The 22,284-nt window shown below is 43.2% G+C and overlaps 1 protein-coding gene across 7 annotated transcripts in view; it reads left to right on the top strand.

Annotated features, from left to right (window-relative positions):
- CADM1 (cell adhesion molecule 1) overlaps positions 1-22,284 on the top strand; it is a 678,445-nt gene that overhangs the window by 202,996 nt on the left and 453,165 nt on the right. The gene's annotated exons all lie outside the window — the stretch shown is intronic.

Below are 22,284 nucleotides of genomic sequence, written 5' to 3' on the forward strand. Positions count from 1 at the left end.
GTGTGTATGAACTGGGGGACAAAACTGGGAAACTATTGGCCTGGTTGGATAGAAGGGAAGCAGCAAGCCGAGCTATGGGCAGAAACCGGTAGAAAACTTACTGATACACAGGATATCGTGGACAAGTTTTGTAGATATAATAACCGTATTTACACTTCTAAGTCTCCACCAGGCAGGAGGTGTAAACTAAAGAACTACTGGCAGAAATCTGTCTGCCTGCATTGGCAGAAGAAGAGAATTTGTTAGAGAAAGACATCACACTGGACGAAACAGCTCAGGCCACTTGTTCTATCTAGACCGGAAGAGCGATGGGGCCGAACGGCCTCCCTTTAGAGCTATTCAAACTAAGACCTCATAAAATAGCCCCTCACCTCAAGGCAATGTTCATAGAGTGTTGAGAAGGGACTCTTTCCACAGGACCACAGATTAGCCACCCTGGTATTGATACCCAAGGATGGAACACCAAGAAACAGTTGCACAAAGTATCGACCCATTACGCTGCTGAATGGGTAGGCCGAAATACTGGCCAAATTGCTAGCCACCCGCTTGATTAGAGTTCATGCCATCAAGAAACATCCCTGAATTTAAGTAGGGTGCATGGGGTGATGGGAAGGGTGGACACCATCATTGAAGACGCAGTTGTTGTGTCCCTGGACGCCACCATGGCGTTTGACACCATGAAGTGGGCATACGTTTTCGCTATCTTGAAGAGGTTGGGATTCGGTCCTAAATTTATTAGCGGAGTCCGAGTTTTATACGTTTAGACCCACTAACACAAGTCAACAACAAAGTCAGCTGTAATCCAGCTCCACAGAGGTACGAGACAGGGGTGCCCGCTGTCCCTACTGCTGTTTGTGCTCACACTAGAGCCACTGGCCTGTTGGATACGACGGGACCCATCATAAGAGGGCTACGCTGGCCCGAAGATTGGGAGGACCATATATCGCTTAACGCAGACGATATTTTGTTATACTTGGCCTTCCCATATAGATCCCTGCGTAGAGTACTTAACATCTTTACTAATTTTGGTACGTATTCTGGGTACACTATCAATTAGACAAAATCGCTTATTTGTGTGCTAAAAGGCAAATCACTGACCCTGCCAAAATAATATCAACTCAGGATAGCGACAGAGGGGCTCAAATATTTAGGAATTTTAATCACCAAAGATCCCAAATTATTTTACGATGTTAACCTGCTGCCACCATTGCAGAGGCTGAGGTATGATGTAGAACACTGGCAGTCTTGTCTGTTGTCACTCTTGGGGAGAGCAGCATTGTTTAAAATGATGACGCTGCCTCGTTTTTTTTATATACGTTTTACAGAATTCACCTGCCTTAGTCCCCACAACATATTTTAGACAGGTGGAAAGTGTACAGCGAACGCTACTTTGGGGGAATTAGCCAGCCAAAAATCTCATTCCTGAAATTAGTGAGAAGCTTGTACGGTGCGTGAATCTGTTTGCCAAATATAAAAAATACTTCTGGGCAGCACAACGCTCGGCCATTATCACTGTATGCATCAGTCCCCTACTGACCCGGGCTATGCCATGGATAGGTGGCTAATCCCTGGGGGTAACTACACACTAGAACTGTACTCAAAGCCTGCAAAACTCCCCTTGACAGGACCCGCAAAGCACTCTGTACAGGTGTGGCACTTGGTCCATAAAAATATGGGATGACAAAGACCATAACTGTTACAGGACAAGTTTGTTGGTGCCTTACCAAAGTGTGGATTGAGCCTGTCTGTCTCCTAGGAGATCTGTGACTAGAGCAGCTCCCCAGGTGCCAGCCCCACCTCTAGGCCAGCAGACCTAGGACTGCTATTGGGTTTCCCCAGCTCCAAGCAAATCTGAACCCTCCTCTCACACCTGCCCAGGCCCCTTAAGGCTTTGTTGGGTGCACCCCAAATCATTCTCATACATCTTGTGAGTTGCAGCCTACCTGTGCCCCAGATTGCAGTGAGCAGAGTCCAGAAAGTGATAAGGAGGCAGACTAGTGCTGTCTTTTTCTTAAAAATTTAAAAACGATTTTCCCTACCTGTGAATGCATAACCTTATTTTTTCTTTTTATATTTCTTTAACTGTCTATGCCTGTGGTTGTTACAGATTAAGATTGTAGTTTAACCTGCCAGGGATTGCATAATTTATCCCATGTTTTTGTGTTTAAACTTGTGGGTTTTCCTGCCTGTGACTTCTTCCATTTAACCTGTTGAATTTGCAGTCCAAACTCTGTAGTTTTTCCCTCTCATTCCCCGTGACGATCAGTTTTTCCCTCCAAAGGTCTCCTTTGCTTGGTGCTAAAACCTGTATATTAAGCAGTGCACCCCCAGCCACCATTTTGTGCTAAGTCTGTAAAACCAGCCCCCCTTCCCCCTGAGACAGCCATAATCTACTGTAAGCTGTTTAAACTGTGTTTAATAAGGACTGTGCACTTCGTTTTTTGGCCAGGACTGGGAGTAAAGTTATACAAATAGTGTTAGAGGACAAGTTTGTTGGGGCTTTACCTGCAGAAGTCCAAAGTTTGGATTGAGCCGGTCTGTTTCCTCTGGGATTTCTTAATAGAGGAGCAGCTTCCAACTCCCTGACCAGCTAACCTTGTCTGTGGTAGCTGGGACCTTATATAGTCTGATATTGTTTGGTACATGTCTACACTGATTGTTGGTTGTATTGGATATTTCTATTGGATTAGGGTTAGTGTCCTCATTGGTTTGGTATTTGAGGGTTCTGATTGGTTTCTGGGTATGTGATTCAATCAATGTAGGGTTGAGACTAGGGCTAGGTTAAGGATTTCTATTGGAAGTAGGGACTAGGGCTTCCTGTGACAGTGGTTGCTTGGACTAGGGTTGAGACTACTGGTAGGGCTAGGGCCTCTATTGGGCGCTGAGATCAGGGTATTTTAAACTGATTGGGTGCTTGGACTAGCGCTAAGATTGGCTGTAAGGTCCTCATCTCCTATAGGTTCTAGATTTTAGCGCTAGTGCTGTAATTGGATAGTGTTAGGACTAGGGTTCCCATTGGCTGCAGGAGTCACCTGACTACTAGGGCTATAAACAGCCAAGGGTTAGGGCGTCTCAGCCCGGGCTTCGAGGCGAAGAGTGTAGAGGACAAGGGTGAGTACCTGTTTGAGCCTGGTCGGGACCAGAGCCAGGAATGCTGCCCATTTTCCCATTCATCAATACCCACCATATGTATTTGTCCCTCTGTATATAAGCATTTATTTTCACTATAGATATGGGCCCATCTTTGTGTATTGCTTTGTATAAACATGTACAATAATGTTATAAAAACAAAAGAAAAAAAATAATCTTTGGTCTACATGTACTTGCTTCCATTGTGCATCTATGTACCTCCATGCACTTTTCTCCTGAAAAAGCCTATCCAATGCACTACCCTATTTCTCATATGCTGCCTCTATCAATATCTTTAATCTGCATATACGTATCTCCTATATGCATCTATATACTTTCAATATACTTATAGATCTATATATTTATCACTTTCTTATAATTTAGCATTTCCAATGCAGTACCCTATTTCTCAGCTTGTACCTTTCTCAATATATCTTCTAATCCAACTTTCTGACTCATCTCAAACTTCTTTCTACTACTCTTTCCTATTAACTGCCCTATCTCTCACCCCATACATCTGTAACCCACCCTTGCGTTTATCCCAAACCCAATACCACTATGTTCCCCAAAATAATCCTTTCTTGCCTCTCTCATACTCTACCCCTCCTTGCATCACCTGACACCTGTTTTACTATACCGATCCCCCAAAACAAACCTTTCTAAACTCTTCCCTCTGACTCTTCCCCTCCAAAAAACATTTTTACTCACCCAAAAGCGTCCTACTGCTATGACCTAAAAAAAAGAACTCCTTCACTCTTCTATCCCGCCACTATCCTTTTTAATCAAAATAACAAACTAACATCTTCACTTCCTTAATTCCATATTCCACTATACTAATTCACCACTAATCCATTATAGTTTCCAGAGTAGCATGCTACTCGCGAACAAAGCGTTTCAACACCTCATCAGGGTTACAAGTGCTATATAAATGCAAACATTTTCCCTTTTTTACCCTTTCCCCAATCCTTCTCAATCCAAATAACTGACTAACATATCCACCACTCAAATTACTTCATATCTCACTATTCTAATTTTCAACACTAATCCTTTATGGATTCCGGAGTAGCCTGCTACTCGCCAGAAAAGAGCTTCAACACCTCATCAAGGGTTAGAAGCGCTATATAAATACAAACCTTCTTTCCTATTCTATCCTTCTGCTATCCTTCCGAATCTAAATAACTAACACATCCACCACTTAAAATTTATTTGCATGCTTCACTATACTAATCCAACACAAATCCTGTATGGGTCCTGGAGTAGTGTGCTACTTGCCGAAAAAGTGCTTTGACGCCTCGTCAGGGGTAGTAAGCGCTATACAAATGCAAATACAATACAATAACTCTGATCACCCCACTATGGGATTCATAACAATTGGGAGATCTCTGGAAAACTAAGGGTTTTGACAGATGGGATAGGATAGGGATCTCTCGGGTGGGTGATTTCTGGACAAAGGGAGAGGTGCTACCCTTCTCAACCCTAAACAAAACTACAAACTCAGACACTGAAAGGTTCAGATATCTGCAGGTGCGATACACACTATATGCAGTCATCCTGAAGGGAGGAACCCCTCCTGAGAACTCTCCTCTTGAGGATAGGCTTTTGGACGGGTACATGCCCAAAAAGGTAATTTCCCTGACTTATAACTGATAAATCACTCACCTGACCCCTTTCCGCAACTCCACGCAAAGTGGGAAAGGGACTTCACAGAGCTTGACGAGGAAGAATGGATAGAGGCGCTAGCGTCCCCAAGGGAGGGGGCAATATCTTCTAAGTTGGTACAACTGAAATTACTGCACAGAACTTATGTTACTGGGACAATATTGGTCAGGATGGGATATGGGAATTAGTCTAGTTGTAGACTGCAATGTGGCAGAGAAGGCACTTTTATTTACATACTATGGTAATGCCCTCATGTTGCTAGGTATTAGAGAGCGGTTACCTCATGCATGGGGAAGTTATGGGACAGACAATAGCAATGGAGACTAAGCTGTGTCTCCTAAATGTATGGGAACCAACAGACTTTGGTAGCAAAGAGAACCTGGGTGACACTAGGATTGATGGTCGCTATGAGGAATATGGCAAAGAAATGGGGAGTACACGCAGCCCCAACTCTGAGGTTAATGGGGAAGTGACGTGGATTGGTGAATGTTTTTATGCATATAAAGAGGATGTCCTAGAAAAAGGATGCAAATATGGGGCAAATAGAACGAATATAGGGGTACCATATGTGAACCACACACGTTACCAGCACGACTGTCCCCAGGAGACCTAAAATACTAATGTTCACTGTAAAGTAATTTTCACATAATATGGAACTGTATGTAATGTGTCACTGCCTATCATTTAATTTGATCTATACCGTTTAGAAACTGTTTTGGTTAACAATAAAAAGAATTAAATAATATTAGTAATGGCTCCAGGGCCTGATCAGGGGTTTTTGCACTTCAAAAGGTGTCCTTGTACATTAGCCACCATTGTTTGCTACCCATCAAAAGGGTGTAGACTTGATCAAGGGATCTACAGATATGTTTTAAACACTGTGGAAAGGGTGAGGCGCTTGACTTAAGGTGGGTGTATTAAGCTGATAATCTCTACACAACAGGGAAGGCCAGTATGGCACCAACAAACATAGACTGCAGGAAGGTGGAGAATAGAGAAACCTGGGTGTGGAAACAGTGACACATGGAAAGTGCAGCAAAACTAAATGTTGGAGTGGAAGAAACCTATACAAGTGGCAACAGACCCGTGACTATGAAAGAGGATGTGTGACAGAGTACAGACACTAATGGAGAACTGGCAAACATGGACTCCTCGGTAGCATGATGTGCAAACGGATGAAAAGACATGTAAGGGAATCGGAGGGGCAAAGTTGACAATGAAGGCAGGAGAAATGTGGTCACCACTAGACCAGGGCAACGGTGGGTATTGAGAAAGCCATGGACAGTGGGTTCTGGAACTCTTAGCAGGGGGTGGGTTGAAGCTTGTGAAATATACTCCTCTGATTGCTCTTCTTTACATACCATGTTCCCAGTTCTCTTGTGGATTGGGTATGTGGATAAACTGAGAGGTCTGGTGGGATCATCTGTGGGGTCTTTTTTCCCCATCATCTAGGTCGGGGGCCATGTATCTGCCTCGGGTGTTTAATCTAAGCCAAATGTAGACTTAATATTGCTATGAACGAATTGCAGCATTTTTCCAATATCACATGCTACGCTTTGGCGAAACTTTGTTGAATTGCAACCATCCGCCTCCTTTTGATGGGTCCAGTGATGGAATGTAATTTTCTGCAGAAATATCTTCTTTGAAAGGTGATTTTTATATCGGTCAAAGGATAAATACTGCTTCCATCTGGTTGACAGAAGAAACGGGTAAATTGTGCAAGACCCAAAGTGGAATGCAATCTTGTGTATAGAATCATAATCTTTTTGAAGAAACTTAGTAAGGTAGCTCAGTGGATTAAGGGCCTGCTGTGGAGAAATGTGTAAATTCGTTTTTTAAATGATTACTGTAACAAAGCTTCCGCCAAAACGAACACCTAGCCTGGATACAAAATTAAGTTTCTGGTGTTAATTTCCAAGTGCATTACGGCGGACCCCAGAAAGAAAAGACTACATTTGGGATGTTAAGGATGGATGGTAACTGCCCCCTCTGCCCCATTTCTTTAAACCAATTTGTTTTATAACTTAATAATTTTATGGATCAGTGAATGAGTTATATGCTCTTGTTCGGTGTGCCATACAGATGTTCGAAATCACAGAAATGTCTATTTCGTCCAATGGTTTGGCAGATATACTTCCATTTGATACTGTGAATAATAATTAATCAGCTGTTGAATCCCAGATCTGAAATCTTCAACACAAATGATGAATGAAACAACAATCTTGTACAAGGCCTGCATACTTACAGAATAATGTATTTTTAACTACTTACAACAATCTGTATTAGTGTGTGATCCTTGTGGGTGTGTTCAATTAGTTGGTTTCGGTGGATTATTCTGTATGTGGATATCTTCATTTCACACTAGTGTTTTAAAGCTGCTTGCTTTTGTCGCCATTTGTTTTTTGTGGTTAATACTTCGTGCATTGTATATGCATGTAATTATTACTTTTGTCAATTAAGCCCATAATTAATGTATATTAATATTTGTGTGGTTTTGATGTGGTGCATGTTCATGGTGTATGTTGATGTTTACACTCCCTCCTGCGTATATTTAATTTCTATGTAAATTTAAGGTTCACTCTCGGGTATATTTTGAAATTGCCATTTATGCTTTCTATGTGGTTATATTTAAGGTACAAGTTGATATTTACACAGATTATTTCTGTATATTGCAAGTCTGTGTGCTAGTCTGTTGGCTAGTTAGTACATTTCAGGTGTCTGTCAATTCGAAACTCATGTGAAGAGCATTTTATTGTTCACACTTAATCTTGGATATATTTCATGACAACATTTGTTTAAACACAAACTTTTTCTGTATATTTCTCGTCGATTTGTCAGGTATTGGGTGTTTGTCAGGTGTAGGTTAGTGTTGAAGCTCACTAAGTGTATATTGATTGCATTTTTTGTATATAGTTCAGGTTCATATACAAGCTCAAGTATATTTCATGTTTAAGTTGAAGTGTATGTTCATTTTGGGGTGTAGTTCAAGTGTGTTACTGTTTATGCTCTCCTTTATTTGAAGGGAGTGTATATATATATGCTAAATAAGTTATCTTTAAGTTGTAACACTCGCACTCACACTCTCTAGTGTTTCAGATGTATGTTGATGGTTTTTCTCCCTACCAGGTATATTTGGGGGAGGGGATATATTTTGACACTAGTGAACTTGTTTTAAATGTATGTTAATGTTTCCATACATTATGATACATTTCAAGTTTATTTTAATGTACAAACTTTTTTTTTAGCATAGTTCAAGCGTTGGTTCGTGTTTACATTCCCTCACCATTATATATCTGGTATAGGAGAATGTTTAGACTTGCTATTGGCTATATTTTAAGACTAAATTGATGCTTAATAATGAATGTAATTCAGTTGTTTATTCGTACAAATGGAAGCATGTGATACATTAATACTTCTCTCATCATTGGATACATTTCAAGTTATATTTAATGCTTTTACTTGTTTTATACCCAATTTTGGCTATATTTCCACTTTACACACTGTATATTTTTTTAAGCCAGGTTTCTTTTATTAGATATGAAAATGCCTGTACACTGTCATATTCAGTAATTGGTCATATATTAACCCAAATCAGTAGTTCTTTTAATTTTGCTCTATATTATGCCGCCATTCCATTACCCTGTTCTACTTGCAAGAGTTAAGTAATTGCATACATATGACTAAAAAGGTAACAAAAAAGAGAATCATCATCGAAATACTAGGAAGCTTGTAAGAAACCATCACCACATACATTCACAAGTAAGATCAATCTGGGGATCTGCTTCGATTTTCTGTTGGCGAGGGTTTAAATCTATGCCATACAAATAAATTCAAATATCTGGACTATGTGAGGCAATCATGCCTTGGTTATGCCCTCTGGTTGCAAATACTGTATATTATCTTATACACAGTTTAAGATGCACCATTATCTCTATGGAGTAGATTTAAGCAACATTTGAAGATGTTCATAATCTTTGGAGATGTGAAAGTTTATGCTAATCATTTCTTACTAAGGCACCAAAAGCTACCAAAAAAGGCCTAAAAATTAAGACATTCGATCATAAAGCAACTAAGGTCCTTGGGAATCTGAGCCTGTCTCTTAAACAAGTAGCGACCGAGCCTATAAAACACTACACCACATCGCAATTCCACTGCTTATGAGGGTGGGAGTTCATGTCGGTAAGAATAGGTGAATTATAGGGATTGAAAAAATTTGACTTTTATGGTTATAATAAATTGTTATGGTTTTGAAATAACTGTATACAAAATCAAAACTTAATCTTAAACAAATATTTGACTTTGTCGAGGCTCAAATTATGTTATTTTCCATCTGGTGTTTATGGTTTTCTATGATCTTTGCTTTCTTTGTAGTCATTCGGCCATTGTGGATGTTTGTATAACTTGTGTGCCATCTCTTCTGTTTGTTCCTTTTGTGCATTGTTCATTCTTGCTCTGGGATATACAACAAGAAGCATCTTAATGGTAATGTTTGCCTTTGGCATTAGTGAAACTTTTTTAATGCAGGATCTGAAGATGGAAAGTCCAACCTGTTCAATTTATAGAGCAGTCCTATTACACCAGGTGTCTACAATCAGTAACTCTCCCAGCCTTGAGTTCATTTTTTTTAAATAAGAACTGTGTGTTTACCTTTTAAAATTAATGAAAGGCTGTTACCATGCTGCAAATAGAGCCTGATAATGATCAGTGTGCCACTCAGATTTATGATCCATGTGAGTCAAAGAGGTTAGGAACTGAAACCCTGGGGTATTTATCTCTTAAATAAGTTGTTCTCAACTCAGTAGTAGTGGAGCATGAGCACAAAAGGCTGTTTCTGAATGCTTTTAAAGGAACAAAATTAAAATCAAGACTTCACTTCATGATTAAAGTTAACTCTTAATTTTAATCTTCTCCCTTTTCAAAGTGTCAAATTTACAAACATCATACATCTTGGTCCAGTCTCTGGTAGACAGTGCCGTATTTATAACGAAAAATGCAGCCATTTTTTTTAAAAGTGAAATATTTAAAGTGCTGAAAAATGTTCCTTATTACAAACATTTTGGCAGCACATTTTTCTGCCCTTTAAATGTCTCCCATTAAAAAAAAAGGGTTGAATGTTTGTGGTTACATGTAATGGTGCCACATATGGTGAGTTATGTCAGAAGTGCATATGACACAGGCTCTTAGTCACCCATACACATATATCCCATTCATTCACACACTGTAATACATCCCCACAGACCAGGCACTCACTGATGCGCATGGGAGCCTCATCATAATACCCCTAGTCACAGTATATTGTTCAAACAATAGTATCGGGCTCCATGGACATTAGGTTTAAAGTCAATGAAGCTGGGTGAGGAGGGGTCTGCTTACTATTGTATTGTAATTGCAATTATATAGCGCTTACTACCCCTGACGAGGCGTCAAAGCACTTTTTTGGCAAGTAGCACGCTACTCTGGGACCCATGGAGGATTAGTGTTGAATTAGTATAGTGAAACATGCAAGTACATTTTAAGTGGTGGGTAGGTTAGTCAGTTATTTGGATTGAGAAGGGTTGTGGAGGGGTAGAAAAGAGGGAAGAGTTTAGAACGGTTTGTTTTGCGGGGTCGGTATATTAAGAGGTGTCAGATGATGCAAGGAGGGGTAGAGTTGGAGAGATAATAGAAAGGGTTATTTTGGGGATCATAGTAGTGGTATAGGGTTTGGGATAAATGAGAGTGGATGTAGAGGATTTATTGATAGATGTATAGGATGTGAGCTAGGGTAGTGCATTGGAAAGAGTAGTAATAAGAAGTTTGAGATGAGTCAGAAAGTTGGGTTAGAAGATATATTGAGCAAAATATTGGCTGATAAATAGGGTTGTGCATTGGATATGCTGAATTAGAAGAAAGTGATAACTATATAGATCCATAAGTACATCTTAAATACATAGGTGCATAAAGGAGGTATGTATATTAGGCAGCTCTTCTTGCTCTGGCCCCGGTCTGTCTCGAACAGGCTCAAACAGGCAACTGCCCTTGTCCTCTTCGTGTGTGCCCCCATCCTGCTAGTGATGCATCCATGGTGTTAGTCACTTGCGGTACTGGATCAGAACAAGATCTACCTCTGAGGATGTTCTGCATACCCCACCAGTGTAAAGATTGATTGACCCTGGGTGAAACCAACACTAGATCATCCAAATTGCCTCCCCGCTTGTGACCAATGAGATGTTAGATACTCCAGTAAGGGGGCATGTGTAGTGTGGTAAAAAACTATTGCTATACAAGAGGAAATCATGCCCAAAAGGTGCATCACCACCTTGACTGGCAGGCAATGATGTGGCTGAAAAAGAGGCCGTTGGTTCTGGAGATTAAGAACCCTATGTAGATTGGGGTATGCTGTGGCAGAGATTGAACTGAGTACTGCTCCCAGATAGGGCTGCATTTGAGGAGGCTACAACTGGGATTTGGTGACATTTATTGTGAACCCCTATTTGTGTAACAGGTTGACAGTGGCCTTTGAATCTTGCAGGCACCTCTGTCTCTTTAAAATCTTGGTCAGCCAATCGCCGAAATATAGGAAGAAATGATTGTTGTGCCTTAAATGAGCTGCCACCACTTCTAGACATTTTGTCACCCCAAATGGTAGAACTTTGAACTGGTAATGAGGACCACTTACCACAAACCTGAGGTATTGAGGATGTGCTGGGTGAATCCGTATAGGCGTCTTTTAGATCGAGCACCGTCATGAAGTCGCCTTCTTATAGCAGTGGTATTGCATCCTGTAGTGTCGCCATGTGAAAGTGTTCCTACAGAATGTAAAGACTGCGTGGTTGTGGATCTAGTATTCAACCCATCTTTTTTAGGTATCAAAACGTTAAGTGAGTACACCCCCTTTCCTTCATGTGTGTGTGTGGGACAAGCTCTATGGCACCTTTTGACAGAGCTTTTACCACCTGTTTGAGAAGGTTATCGTGCTGAGAGTTTGTCTGCGAGAAGGAATGTTTGGTGGCTGGGAGATGAGAGATCAGTTGCAGATGATGGATAGTACCCACTGGTCTGTTGTCATCTCTGGCAACAGGTGGTAAAAATGCTGTTGCCTGCCTCGACAGGTGTAGGAGGGAGGTTGGGGGGGCTTTAGATAACGCATGTGTGGTGAGTCATTGTTTGGAGGTTCCTTTGGCAGGTGTTCCTCTTCCCCTACTCTTCTGTTTGAAACCTCCTCTGTAATAGCTTTTGACTGCTTGCTGATATTGGTGCTGCTGCTTTTGATATGTCTGGGTATCAGAGGTGGTGGTTTTAGAAGCTTCTCTGTCCTGATAACTACGAAAAGACTGCTGGTGTGGTGTAGCTGACTGCAGAGCTCCCATGGATTATTGCTGTGTCTGTGCCTTTCTTACTTTTCTCTGGCAGGAAGAACACCTCTGGGCTGAATATATGGTTCACATCAAACGCGATATTAAGGTGGTGTTGCTGCACCTCAGGCTTGAACCCAGAGATGCATTGACCGGCATACCTACGTAGGAGAATGGAGGAGTTTATTTCTCTCACAGAAGTGTTTGCTCTATCTAGGGCGCAGCGTATGGGTGTACTGGACCTCTTTCTACCCATTTTGACTAGTTCTTCCCCCCTCTTTCAATATTGCTCCTGTAGAAGTTGGAATAGCTCGTCCACATTCTTAGAAAGTGTCTCAACTTGAAAATCATCTGTTTCCTCCTCCACAGTGCGCATTTGTTCTTTACGATATTCAGCAGCTCGCTGAATGACACTTTGGTAGGAGGAGGTATCACCCAGAGGTGATGCCTTAGCTGGTACTGGGACTACCATGTCTGGATTTTGCATTACGACATTGTATGCATCCCAAGGATCAGTGTGAGAAATTCACCACTTTCTGCATAGCTGCCCCCTTTATTTTTTCTGAATTGCTGATGTGCTTTGACGGAGTGTGCCCTGAGCTCTGCTAATCAGGTACCCAGTGCATATGTTCTTTCCCTAAAACTACAATGAAGCCTAAACTTAATTGGCCTCTCTGGCCACAGGTAAGCCCCTGGTAAATGGTACCACAGGGCACTGTGACCAGAGAAGGCCTCTAAGGGCTGCAGCACTTATTGTACCACCCTTAGACGTCCTGTACCATTACACTCACGCAATGCCTTTGCGGGCTGTATGTTTTGGTGCAGAACAAAGTGAAGAGTCGACATGGCACACATCTCTATGTGCCTTGCCTACAACCCACTGCCTTGGCATAGGTCAGTCACCCCTCTAGCTGGGTGCACTATACCAGTGGTGAGGGGACAGGTGCATGAGCCCTGTACCCCTACAGTGTCTAAGTCTATTATTAGACCTTGTAAGTGCAGAGCTGCCATAAAGAGTATATGGTGCTGGAAGTTTGTCACTACGCACTCCACAGCAACATAATGGCTACACTGAAAACTGAGAAGTTTGGTATCAAACTTCTCAGCACATGAAACCCACACTGATGCCAGTGTGGGATTTAATGAAAAATGCACACAGAGGGAATCTTAGAGATGCCCCCTGAACCTAACCCACCACTAGTGTCCAGGCTGAGTGGCTGCTTTCAGCTGCCACCACCAGACATGTTTTTGGACCCCTGGGTCGAGAGCCTGCTGCTCTCTGGGGCCTGAAATAATGCACATCCTGGGACGAGGTGCCATGCCTCCTCCCCCAGAATGGGCAGGGTTCATGAAGGGGAAGCTTCAAAGGCTTGCCGCCTTTGTGAGCTTCCCCACGCCACTTGCTGCTCCCAGCAACTGGTCCACACTGTTTCTGACCCCCAGTTTGTGGGTGGGGGGGGCAAGAACCCGTGGGAAAAACAAGTGAGGAAGAGGTGTGCCCACCTCTGCCAACTCCACCCCTCAGGTGGGGGTTGCGAGGTGAAGCATAGCTCTCAGTCCCCGCCATCTTGCAGATGGGGGGGACTCGGCGAACCAGGGACAGGCTCATGCCCTCCTCCCACTGGAGGGTGGCATAATAGGGGGTCCCTACCTTTTACCTACCTGTAACGCCCGTACATCTATTACAAGAAGGACTGGACAGCCGTACAGAAGCGAACAAGAGGAAGACTCCCACTGATTTTGCCCCAGCCCTACCGGCTTATCTCCACCTCGAACCTGCTCCTGCAAAATCCTGGTGTCTTTCAGCCAGCAACCTCGAAAACCCCAGAGGACCTGCCTGCCTTCAACCTCAAAGACTTTGTCTCCCGTGAACACAGTATTTGTTCATCTTCAACCTCTGGCCATGGCCGGAAACTGACTCCGCACCACTCTGTACTCTCCATCAACGGCCCAATCTCAAGTGGGCAAACACCTCGGAGGTCCCCCTGGCAATCCTGACCTGAGATCCGGCGACCCCTGACCTGCCTCAAATCGACACCTGCAGCCTAAATCCGGAAGGTCCCCCGACCGTGACCAGGATCTTGGCCTTTAGTAGCTTAAAACTATTTTCACGGATCAGAAGTTGCTCTCATTATACAAAAGTTTAAAACCCCTTGTATTACACTCTGTGGTAATTATACAGTGTTTGTGTGGTGGTGTGGACCACGGAAGATGCAGAGACTGAGTGGGTGGTCAGACAATTTGAACTTGGCAGTGGGTTTCTGATCAGTCTGTTAGTGAGGTAAATGTGCCACACTAGTTTCTGAATACCAATCTTCTCAGTTCATAGTAATTTGGGGGGCAAAACTGGAGGATACTGGGTTATTTGTGTTCAGTTAAGTAATATAAATGTATTGATATTAAAGTCAATGTATTGACATCAAAGCCCTCCTCTTTCGAACACAATTAAGCATATTTGTGCCGTAACAGCAAGACCTCCTGTCTCAGATTATGGCCTGCTTGGTCTCCTTTACTTGTAGTCAGCTGGCACACTCTGTGAGACTGGAGACTACCTTTCTTGGCTTAATGTTCCTTTGATTCAACAACTTTATTTAACCACTACTCTAAACTATGTGAGAAATGCAGATTATACCTTTATGATATAAGCGTACAGCCCGGACTCCCCCTGAAAGCACATAGAATTCCTACGACATACGTTTATTGTGCCTGCTCTGCCAGTCCTTGCTCCAAACTATTTACCACCTTGTCATAATTGCTATCGAAAACATGGAAAATGCTCTGTTAAAAAATCTTTTCTGTGTTTTTCTCTAATGTATTAAGTGTGCTTTTTTATGATCTGCTATTACCAAAGTATCTAACACCAGAGAGTTTGACGTAGAAGCATGACAAGATGCCTAATCAAAAAAAGTCCTATTTAGACTGACAATGTAATCCTGGTCAAATCTCGTCACTCCAAATACTTCCATAGTTTTATTGGCAACAGTCAGGGCTGGACTGGTCGTGGGGGGGCATTGGGCTTTTCCCGGAACGCTGGGGCAGGTTTTGCAGTGGTGTGGGCTGGTTTTGCGGCAGTGCTGTAATATCGACCCTCAGTAACAAAGGCAGCAGTGCCTTACACTTCAAGCTCCCCCCCATTCCCTTCCTGGGGCTGGTCTGACAAAATTACCAGGGCTGCTTTGGGTTCCCAGTCTGACCCTAGCACCAGTTGTGAGCACCTAGAAATGTTACACACTGGTAATGAATAATGGAAGTAAATACTACAAAAATAGATATTTGGATTGATTAATTACTTTGAAATATTATTTTAAGCCCTAATCCGTGCCCTTGATGTCCTTCATGCATGGTGAAGTGCTGTGGTGTAAGTGAAGAGGTAATACCTTGTCCTACGAGCCATTTCTTGAGCTCAGCGTTAATGGTAGTCTCTGATCCTGCACAAAGGTGGCTGCCAATCCATCACCCCGAGGCTAGGTCTGTGGTCTCTTACCTGGTTTACACCCGCAAAGAAAGATGGATGATTCCTCCATGATCACCTCGCAGTCCTGTTTTCTATGTGCAGTGCCAGATCTCGGCTTGTCGAGAGAATCAATTATGTCTGCAGGAACAATCTTTCTGGCCAATCGATCTTGGTTTATCGCGGCGAAACTCAAGGGCTGTCTTCCCCTCGCAAGGGTTCAGGGATTTTATTCCCTTTTCAGTTTTAGAAGCATTGAGTTTTATCCTGGACTTTTCCACCGCTCCACTGTGCAGGTCTACTCTCTGAAAAAATGTACCAAGCTATACGTTGATGAATATCTTTCCAAGTATTGAAGCTGCTTAGGAGGAAATAATAAATATCTGTGTACTTAAGTGAGGGATAATGATATGTCTTTGGATGGTAATGGGGCATTGGTTACAGTTGTTGACGCATGTGGGTTTCAGTTACTTTAAGGATTATCTGTACTCTTGGAAGTGAATACTTTGGCCTTCTCTCAGAGTGTACGAAAATGTCCTTTTGTTGTTGTGAAATTTAATGCAATTACATAAAAAAATACGCGTGCATGGCAATTTTGCTGGCTGCTATCGTCCCCTTTTTAATTTATTTATTTTTTTTTTTTTTTATATCCACGGAACCACCTTGCTTACTGACTTTAGCCATGATACTGACTGGAGGAAAGCAGCCCCTGCTGTTTGTCCCACAAGACTTTTTTTTATACACATTGCATTCTCTGGTAGTAACAATATGCAAAATAGAATATTAAACTTAACAATTTCACAAATTTTGTCTAACAAGAAATTGATGCATTCACATTAATACTTTCATTTGAAGTAGGAGAAAAAAGTAAACACCAAGCTAGTTGGAAGACTGAGCCTGACAATTGACCTGTGTCTTTTAATGCACACCAAATGTGACAAGATAAGAACACGATTTACAGGCCAGTTTGCAGAAAAGAGCGCCCCTAAAGGAATACAAGAAAAGTTCGTGTGAAAAGGCTTTGCTCCTTGGGAAGGATGAACTCGCCATGGACAGCCTAAAACAAATAAAGCCAGGAAATGAGTTAAAAATCACAAAGCCAATGTTGATATGCAACAAGTGGAATTCATTCCCATGAAACCTTTCTGAATGTCCCTGAGATCGCTTTAGAAAACCAGGCAGCTACGCAGTCTGGTAGACCTCGACCAAAAAAGTCCAAATTATGCTCTCCCCAAGTAATGGAAAGACTTACTTTATTGAAAGAGAAACTGTTGTGCCACCCGGCCCTATATGGTGCTACGATGACCGTGATGAATCCGTAGTCTGTAGGGCTGCAATAAAGGCTGTAGCCTACTACCTAAATCGGTACGGTTGGAAAATATGCTGCATTTGTATTGTAAAGTGGCAGGCATTTTGCTTTATGACTATGGTGCCTGCAGGCACAGGCCAAAATTCTTAAGAGCCACAGGAAGTGCTGGCACTCAAGAACCACAAACTGAAGTGTAGATTAGAGAGTTGAAGAATTCTTTCTGAGCAGCCATTCTCCCCCCACCCCCCCCCCCCCCCCCCCCAACACACACACACACACACACACACACATCAATCGGGTTTTATGTGTGTGGAGATGCTTAATATAACCTCGGTTTTAGTGTTTCCGAAACGATGGGTCGTAAAAGTTTGTAGGTATAAAATTTGGGTTGTGACTCTAAAAAGTTCAGGAAGCGCTATTTTAAACTATTGCTTTGGGTAGTACGTTGAATGTTCACATTTTGAGTTTCATTTAGTATTATTTTTATTTTATTTTAGCGTCCTCATTAGACTTCCCTGTCTAGGTTGCAGAGATGGAAAAGAACCATGATTGACTATGATAGCACTCCTTCATCTGCCTAAATACTCCATCTCAAATGTTACCCGAGAGGCCATGGGAGCCCCTATGTGTACAATTCCCCGCTATCCTGAAGTTCCTAAACCTTAAAATGCTTACAATAAAAAATGGATGGACCAGTAACTACTTAAATGATACCTATTTCCCCAGCTAATTATTAGCAACTCAAGTGTTAGTCAGTCATTTAAAATCACAATTTATAGATGGAGATAATAGGTGTTTGTGTGGAGCGAAGCCTTCCTTTATCCTAAGATCAACATTTATTTGAGCATTGGAATGCTGGGAGCTCGTTTGAATACATTTGAATGTGTGGGTCCGTGTTGGCTTTTCAAGGCATCTGTTCAACATCCCAAGGATGGTCTTTCTGTTACTCCTTCTAATTTAGAATGTTCTCTCTGTGTGGCGTGTAATGCTATGTCAACCTCTTGTTGCCTTTGGTTCACCGTGGGTTTTTAGTTTTGTAGTCGGAAATGAATGCCCTCGCTGAAGGGTGTTAGACATTTTCGCCCTCCGCTTAAGTTGTAATGGGGATTATTTATTAAGGAGACTGTGCCTCATTTCTGCATGTCTCACGCCAGCTTTGTACATTGTTTGGGAAGAATGTTGTTTAGGTGCACTCTTTCTCCTGTCCGCCTCCCCCCACCCCCCGGTTTACGCTTCTTGGCGGAGTCTGGCTCTATACCACCTCCACACGTTTTTCAGCTCCAGAAAAGGCATCGGCACCGGGAGTGTTTATTGCTTTGGCTCAAAAATAGACTTTGATTCCCAGAAGTGATATCCTGACTGTGGCGTAGCGGAAGGCGAGCTGTGAAGAGAACGAAATGTGTTATCTGAGACTGTACCATTTTATCCAGTTCCCTAAAACAATTTCATAATGTACAAAAAAGCTACTCGATGCCATTTTTTTTTTTTTTAGCAATGCCTGGAGTTTGTGTTTAGTGAGTCATCTCTAATGCAGTCACGAGTTTTGTGCACTTTTAAAGGTTGAGGACACCGACAGCCTGTGTACTGTTCGTACGAATGGGTGCACCCAATAGGCGCTTACATGCTGGAATTATGATTTGTGTATGAATTTGACTGAGGCAGTGTCACCATTGAAGGTGCACTATATACCTCCCTCTTCTTTGGACCCATGCTTTCGTTACTGCTATAATGATTTATTTACTGCTAGCTCCCATTTTTGCATTTCCGTTGGTTGTAGGCTGTGTTGTATAACTAGCTCTGACCTTGCTTTGTTGACATAGTATCTTGACATTTTATTGGCCTTTTTAGTATATGTCGAAGTTTTTTAATGTTTTCTGTGATATACATATATGATGCTAGTGATCGATAATATTCGTTGATGAGGATGATGTTGAGTCGCAATATACTAGGTCAGTGTAGCTTCCATGCCATTTCTATAGTACTATACTAAGTATTGCCAGGGCAGTGGATGCGGTTGTGTGGCACATCCACTTTCACAGTTCTCAGACAGTTTCTGCTTGCAGCAAGGCACACCTGAACAAAAATAAGTCGAATAGCGTAAGCAGACTGACATTATGTGAGACCTGATCACTGGACTTGTCAGACTTGCACATCAGTTGATGAAGTTGCCACAGCCTTGTTAGGGGCCGCCCCATGTACTATCTTCACCTACCCTTTAGCATTGAATGCTTTTGTCTACCCTTTGACATTCTAGTACTATTTTCACAGGTTGCGTTGAGACTCTGTTGGCAGGCACAGTCCCACCCTCCTATTGGCTGAGTGAGGCCTTCGCAGAGTCTCTATACTTTTATTCCAGGTTACAGAATGTCCTGAGCATCTCTTTTTAGCAGCCCTACTCACGCTGCTGGGTTTCTCTCTGCTTCTTTCCTGTGCTGTCCGTCCACATTAATTGTAACCCAAGAAAGTCTCATTAGGAGGGCTTCCTGCACGCCACATTTGCTGGATGAGTGCACACTTTGCAAAACGTGCACCATTGTTTGTGATCGATTCAAGTGTCTCAGGAGCAAGCACTTTTGTTCCGCTCGACCCTGTGCTTGAACTTATATCCAATACTACCCTTACCATGCGACCATGAATCGCCACATACCCCTGTAACTTCATTTCGTGCAACTTCTCAGCGTCCCTTCCTTGTCGTTTCTGGTCACTTCAAGCTTCTGAAATTTGGGTCTGTATCGCTCTGTAGATGACTGCGCTGTACGCGTTCTAACCCCGGGCTGTTGCAAGGATGCGTTTCACCTGCATGAGCAAATGTGCCTGTGAGGCATGGATTCTTTGCTTTCACTTTGGTGACTCATCTCTCCGCTGCCTGGGCTTTCATCGCTTGCTTTAGAAGATGGAAGCTGGCAGCGCAGAAGAGTTTGTAAATGCTTCAATTAGGAAGAGCAGAAATGCCAGGGATGCAGTATAGTAAATACGTTTGGGACCGGAACTTCACGCTAGAAGCCTTGGCATTCTAGGTTTCAGAAGAGTGCGTAAGCTCACAGCCGCTGAGAGCCACCACTAGCTGCTGCTGCAGCTTCCACTGTGAAAGACACAAGCATTCTATGTGAAATTTGCAGATCATTGGTGGATATTGGCGAGCAAGCTGTTCAGTTGTGGCTTGTAATTATTACATGACAGCGTTGGCGGATTGCTGGAGCCAAATTCTTGAGAGTGGTGACTCATGATCATTCAACATGGCTTGGAAGTCCTGGCGGACGAACGAGCGGACTGTCTCCACTGGTGCCTTATGACCACTAAAAAAGCCATGAGGACTAGCTGCCAAGCTGTGCGGTGAACCAGGAGTGCATCTCGACAGGGACGGCTTAAGGCCAGGGGGTCATAGCTTGCCAATGGTGGCTTAGGAAGAGTGACATGGCTGATTAAAGCTGGGGTTTCTAGTGACCAATGAACATGGATAAGCAATGTTGGCTAATATCTGGGGAAGAAAGCTTAGATTTAGTGCCTCATGGTCAGTAACCTGACTCGGTCGCTGACGACAGGGGAGCATGGCTTGTCAGTAATGAATAATGACCAGGCAGCATGGCGTATGACGACCGGTCCTGCTGTATGGCGACCGGTCCTGCTGAATGTCGACCGGGGCTGTACAGTTTGCCAGTTGTGCCTTCTTGCACTGCAGTATGGTGGTGGTGGTGCAGACCAGTGAGACTTCTGGTGGCTAATGACGTGGGAGTATGGCGTGGCAGTGAGAGGGTGGGTGGTGGGGCTTAGCAATGGTAGCTGTTGACCGAAGGGTACCCAATGGAGATTCTCCTGATCCCCGTAAGAACATGCATTGAAATTAAGGTGCGCTGTTGGCCTAGGTGGCCGTGTAGAGGGTTGCCATGCTAAGCATGACCATCCCAGCTCCAAAATCGATGATTATCTGACGAGCAGAATTAATGTCAATAAGGCAGCGTTTTCTGCACAATGCACCCAAGCTCCTGTCCGTGTTTTTCCAAAACCCTAATACAGGCCCCTTACTTGGCTGTTAATGCTCTCTCGCCTCACGTGGCGCTGGATAACGACAGCCCGCATTGCTGGCTGCCTGGGAAAGCCATGCCTGGTTATTTGTTTCGCTTTTTGAGCTTTCTGTGTTAAATTCCGTATTAAGGCTCGCCTTCGTGTGCGCGCCAGCGTCGGGGACGGGCACGCCCCTTCTAATGGCAGGTTTGCTTTCGTAAATTATAGGTGTCGGTGGCGGCTTCTGCTCGTCCAGACCTGCACAAAGCCCGGATTATGGTGCACTTTCATCAGAGAAACTCTCATATTTCAGACGTTTCGACTTTTTGCCCGAGAAGGCAGAAAGGGGGCGGGGAGGGGGACGCGGGAGGTTCAATCTTGTAGGTGCGGGGGGAGGAGGATATGCTGGCAGCCATTGACTAACCCTTGAATCTGTTTTGCATCATGCTTAGGTCAAAATATATTTTCTGCTTTCGGATAATGTTATGTTACTGAGCTGAAGTGATTTCAGAAGAATGGCGTTGAAAGGGCGAGATTTTGATCGATACCTTATATCTATTGATCTAAACCTCGATCTGGTCGACTGAACCTTTGTTGCCTGTCTTGGAGGAAAACAGTACACCCATCTGCAAGTTAGTTCACCCAATAAAGGACTCTGCTCCCAAAGATCACAAACAACTTCTAGCTTTCAAAGGTTTATTGTAAAGATATGATAAGCTGCAAATACAAGCATCTCAGAATGAGATTAACGAGATACACAGGTCCAATTACATACATGTGCTCTCGGAAGGCCCTCAGACGAGCAACGGAAATCACTAACACAAGTTCTAAGAATAATAAAGCTATCAGCATAGACGCATATCTCTCCTTCATTTAGGTTGGAGGAAAACGCAAAGGTTAGGCTGTCCCTACCCTGCTCTAGATGGTATCCCTACTTAACCAAATCCCAACCTAACAAAGGTGTCAGCAGTGAATGACCCCCAAGGGAAGTCACCCACTCTAAGTCTCTTGGTGAAAACCTATAGTTCTCCAGTCATGACCCCTCTCTGCCTACCCATCCGCTCTCTAAAGGGTCCTCAGGTATCTGCTCTAACTCCACCCAGGGGTGCTGTCCCTAATACAAAACAGTCAACAACATTTGAGACGCCCCTTGCGAAACGCCTCTCACGTGGTGTAGCTTCAGGCTTTTTCCATGATGCTTTGTATTGGGCCTCAGACGTTAGAGTTGACCTTGCTTCTCAGGCTCTTCTCCGGCCCGCTGATACCCCTTAAACATTCCAAAACCCTCCTCCATGTCTGGGCCGTCTACTGAACAGACCTCTATTCATTCATTTATAATTGGATCCCCCCTTTCCTGTTGCAGACAGATATCTGCCGCCAAGAACCCAACTCTCATAGAC

Source organism: Lissotriton helveticus, chromosome 3_1 (genome assembly GCF_964261635.1).
Source record: "Lissotriton helveticus chromosome 3_1, aLisHel1.1, whole genome shotgun sequence".
In the NCBI taxonomy this organism is placed as follows: Eukaryota; Metazoa; Chordata; class Amphibia; order Caudata; family Salamandridae; genus Lissotriton; species Lissotriton helveticus.